The following is a 5,597-nucleotide window of genomic DNA, read 5'->3' as shown; positions in this document are numbered from 1 at the left end:
TGAGTGTGTGTGTGCGTGTGCGTGTGTGCGTGTGTGTGAGTGTGTGCGTGTGTGTCTGTGTGTGTGTGTGTATGTGTGTGAGTGTCTGTGTGTGTGTGCGTGTGAGTGTGTGTGCGTGTGAGTGTGTGTGTCACACACTCACACTCACACACACACACACTCATATGCCTAATGTGCGAAAAACAGCTCCGCAAATGTTTATTTCAATTCAGAACGTTATGACTTCTCCAATTCTGCAATATTAACACTGTTTTTGTTACTGTTTATTAGAAATAATCTAAAGCATTAAAGTGTGTGCGTGTGTGTGAGTGTGTGCGCGTGTGTCTGTGTGTGTGTGTGTATGTGTGTGAGTGTCTGTGTGTGTGTGCGTGTGAGTGTGTGTGCGTGTGAGTGTGTGTGTCACACACTCACACTCACACACACACACACTCATATGCCTAATGTGCGAAAAACAGCTCCGCAAATGTTTATTTCAATTCAGAACGTTATGACTTCTCCAATTCTGCAATATTAACACTGTTTTTGTTACTGTTTATTAGAAATAATCTGTATAAAGCATTAAATAAATGTGACTTAATAAGAGCTTAAATAAAATACATATTTAATAAGTAAATAAATTCTAGCCAAAATATATTTTAAATATATGCCAAATATATGTTGTAAACAGTGAAGCTCAATTAATATATTTTTGAATTGATAATACTTAAAAAAAACATTTTTTAAAATATATTTTCAAAAATATACAAAAAATTGCAAAAAAATATACAAAAAATATATTGGTGGAAAATATATTTTTGCAAATATATTTACTGTCCATTTTTGTGTATTTTGAAATATATTTAAAAATACATTTGAAAATATATTTTTTTGCCGTATGGGATCTGTTCAGCTAGATAAAGAAGAAGCGGTTTATTCTGATTATTTTGTCACACAGTAGTGTTCAGATCCACAGAAACACTGAAGAGATCACAAATATCTGCTGTTTCTCAGTCTCAGCTGAACCATCAAAATCATCTACAAACCACCAACAAATCAAATCAAATGAAGCTTCGAGAAATCCGATTCATTTTAGTGAATCAGTTTGTTCAAATGGTTAATGATTCAAAATGTGAGAGTTTGTCTCGGTTAAATGCTGCTGTTCATCAGTAGTTTTACTGGTTAAAAATAAAAAATAATAAAATCTTTAATATTTATTAAAGATAATCCCGCTTTAAAGTGATAGTTCATCTAAAAATTATCATTCTGTCAACATTTACAAACTTTGATAAGAGAATGATAATTTCTGGATGAACTATCAAATATGCATTAATATGAAATAAATATTTTTTAAATTAAATATAGATTAAATATGAAAAAATTGGGATTTTTTTTTTTTTACTTTTTTGTTTTTTTTATCAAATTATCTTAAAATTCTTAAGCCAATATACATTTACTTGAGAAGCAAAATGAATGACTTAAGATATTTTTAAAATCTTTAAAATGAAGTGAGTTTGTGCTTAAAACAAGAAAAAAATCTGTCAGTGAGGTCAGAAAAATAAATGACAGATATTTGTTCTTGTTTTAAGCATAAACTCATTTCATTTTGATCAATTTCTCAGTAAACAAGACTTCATATCTTCATTCATTTTGCTTCTCCAGTAAATGTATCTTGATTTAAGAATTATATACTGTATATATATATGCATTATATATTTGTACTGGAAACAAGACAGAAATCCTGAGGAAAAACTGTCTTGTAGTTAACTTTTGTTTCAAAGGAAAGTTTGCAGCTTTAGTTTGTTTCTTCACCACACTGAACCCACTGTGAACAAGCACACATTTCTATAATTATTACGCATAACAGTTTCATGATTTTTATGATTTCATAATGGAATTAAACTTTGATTATGAGCGCATGGAATCCAGTAATCACGACTTCAAAAGCAGATCATTACAGCACAGATGAAGACGAGGAGAGCGGCGCTCCTCTCCAACGCAAGATTACGTTAATTAAACCACGGTCCCCAGAGGAGAGCCGCTAACCAACACCTCCATCAGACTAACTACTCGCTCGCTGACAGGGAAGAGCGATGCACAGATGTGAGTTACACTCATTACAGCAGCCGCAGATACGCAGAGAAACTCATCTGATGTCTCAGCACGAGCTCTCCTGTTCTCGGCTTTAATCAATGTTATCATTTCACAAAGACGCTCAGAAGCGCTTCAGGTTTACCCCGCCGGCAAAATCATTTCTGAACGCTCTGCACTTTCAACTGTTGTGGCATTAGTTTATCTACAGCAGCACAATAAAGACACGGGACTGATCGCCATTAGAAAGGCTGTTTAACAGCAAAATCATTCACATTCACACAGGATCTGATCACCAGAGGTCAGGCGAGAGTCCACGATATATGGATATATCATCTGGAGCACAAAACCAGTCATAAGGGTCTATTTTTCAAAACTGAGATTTATACATACACTTTTGACCCATACAATGTATTGTTGGCTATTGCTACAAATATACCCCAGCGACTTAAGACTGCTTTTGTGCTGCAGGGTCACATATCTAAATTATCGAAATAAATGCCGTAAATGCATATCGCGACGGCATGCGATATCTGAATCATTTTAATAATAGGCTACTTCAATCAAAACGTTGCAAAAGGTCAACGTTTTAGCTCAGCGCTTACAACAGAGAATTGCTTGACGTTAAAAAGAGTTATTAAGTGCAATAAGTTGCAGGGAAAAAATCCTTGCCGTCTCGTCTTGCAGTCTGACACAGTCCTCACCTATCAAAAATATACGAAAGTTTTGCTAACGTTCTCATTAAGTTATGAAAACGTAATTTCTAAATGTTCTCTAAATGTTTTTAAAAAGTCTTTTTCTTGGTCATTGTGAATGTTAAAGGAAACATTAATGGAATGTTCCATTTTATGACAAACATTATGTGAACGTTACTTTTGAATGCTTTCTGAACGTTCAAAACTATTTCTCTTTGTTACTGCAAATGTTAGAGAAAACACTGAATACGCTAATGTTCTGTGAATGTTCAAAACATCAGTTTTTTAAATTGTTTTACAAATGTTTTTTCTTGGTTATTGCTAACGGAATTTTTTAACGTTCTCTAACAATTTGTTATTGCAAATGTGATAGAAAACATTAAAGGAATATTCCATTTGACATTAACTTTGAATATTTTCTGAACGTTCTGAATCACAAATAACATTTTGAGAACATTACTAAAGACCAGATAACTTAATGTTATTAGTAGAACATTTGTTCATAACTTTGAGAACGTGAAAGCTCTCTATTTTGGTCAGTAAGATTTTTTAGTGATATATATATATGACTGCCTCCTCTAATCATCATCTGGAGCAGGAGGCGTTTAGCACATGAGAGGAGCAGAACAGAAGTACAGATACGAGGAAACAATCCACTGCGGACTGATAAGGGAAAAAAAGTTAATTACACAGGTAAGCCTCGGGGTTCATGTAAAAACGCCTGTGGAGGAGGAACAACCTCGAGCTACACGCCTCTGCTTACACAGACAGAAAATCTGATTGCCTTTGGAGTTTCACCGGAATGCTTGTATTTTTGCTCCGGGACACAAAGTCACCCGGAACGCATTAGAATAGCTGCATGTTTTTGGATTGGGGGCGGAGAAGGGGGCGGAGCTCTGGGATGAGTGACAGGAGGAACTCGATGTAACTTTAATGACATTTTTGAATTGCAACCGGTAGCTTGACATATTAAAATTCAGGAGACGTCAAATGATTTAAATAAAAAGCTATTTATTTTACCTTGCCGTGGCAGGCATTTCTACTCAATTCTGTCAAACACAGTATGGACGTCTGTCAAGGCAGATGGGTGTGAATGAAAATAAGTCTGAGGAGCAGAACTATGGTGCATTTTATTGTAATATACAGTAGGGGTTGCACCGACTAATCGACTTGTCGACTTCAATGCTCTGCCATGATGCTTTAAGCTTGACGTCGACTAGTCGCTGGTCCTATAGAGGGCGCAACAGGATGAGAAATCTTTGAAGGACTTCCACATTTACGCTCAGTTTCCAAACAGTTAAAATGACAAATAAATGCACTAAATTTCACAGCTTCACTACTAGTAGAGAGACGCTGCCAGGTAGAATTAATTCACACACGCAATCGCTCTCACTAATGCATTCATATTAATGTAATCTTTACTGTGCTACTTTATCTGTATCTGATTTAGAACGAGCAGAAATCTGTGAGAAATATAACGACCCAAAGACAAAAGAACTGATAAAAAAGCTGTTATAGGAGGAATAGCCATGTGGGCAGCGCTGTGTGATATGCTATCGCTGTGCACAAGGTGTTTGTCACAGCTCCAGACTTATTTGTTCATTAATGACGTCATCAGCGACTAGTCGACTTCGACTCGACTTTCATCACATAAAAGTCAACTTTAAAAAAATCTGAAGTCGTTCAACCCCTAATATACACTGATGTTGATCATTAAGGCAAACAAAATGCTGATTATATGTCTTTCTAGCAAAAATCTATCGGATAAAAACTCACTTAAACAGCACTGCATGTCTATCACTCACAGCCTTGTTTTCATTCACATTAAATTAAATAATTAAATCTACCATTAGAGTGACAATTGAGTGTTAGATCTGAAACATACTCATGAACAAAAACACTGCAAAAAATGATGTTCTTCCTCATTATTTTGTCTTGTTTGCCAGTACAAATAAATCAAGATACAAGCAAAATGACTGAAGATATTAAAGGGGTCATGAACTGCTTTTTTAAATTATTTTGTACTGTTCTCTGAGGTCCACTTCTAATTTTTTTACATCAAAATTTAGAAGTAATAGGCTATTTTCTGTCCTGTTTTAACCCCTCATCAGAACGCACTGTTTGAAAAGTGTGGCGGATTGTAGACTCGGAAGTAAACGCCCACTGCTGTGATTGGCTAACAGTTTTGCATATCGCAAGTTCTAAAGGACAGCTGTGTGCCCACCGATGTAAACTTCTGCATGCAAGTTTGACAGCCTACATCCTTCATAGATGGACGCTGTTGTGATTTAGGTTAAAAACACATAAATACTCAGTACATATCAAACGATCTGTAATAACAGACAAAGCAATAGTGATCACGTAATTAAAACAGTCACTCAAGACTCATCTGTCTGATCCAATATTGTCGCACAGCATCGTCTTTTAGTTTCAGTCTTTCTTAAAATCCTGTGTCGAATTGTGCCTTGTTTGTAAATGAATCCATTGTAAAATGAAGTAAACAAAACAGTTCTTACTGACGCGATCGGGATCTTCATTTAAAATAAAGTTCATCCACTCTTTCCTAATGTTGGGATTTACACTACAGTACATGCATGCTTTGATGGGCGGAGCTAAACAGGCAGTACTGAAGATTCAGTGGGCGGGGCTAAATAGGCAACGATGTAGAATCGTTGGGCGGGGTTAAACAGGCAGTGCTGTAGAATCGTTGGGCGGGGCTAAACAGGCAGTGCTGTAGAATCGTTGGGCGGGGCTAAACAGGCAGTGCTGTAGAATCAGTAAGCGGGGCTAAATAGGCAGCGATGTAGAATCGGTGGGCGGGGCTAAACAAGCAGC

Source organism: Sinocyclocheilus rhinocerous, unplaced genomic scaffold (genome assembly GCF_001515625.1).
Source record: "Sinocyclocheilus rhinocerous isolate Xijiao unplaced genomic scaffold, SAMN03320098_v1.1 scaffold56, whole genome shotgun sequence".
Lineage (NCBI taxonomy): Eukaryota > Metazoa > Chordata > Actinopteri > Cypriniformes > Cyprinidae > Sinocyclocheilus > Sinocyclocheilus rhinocerous.
Note: the sequence above shows the minus strand (reverse complement) of the source record.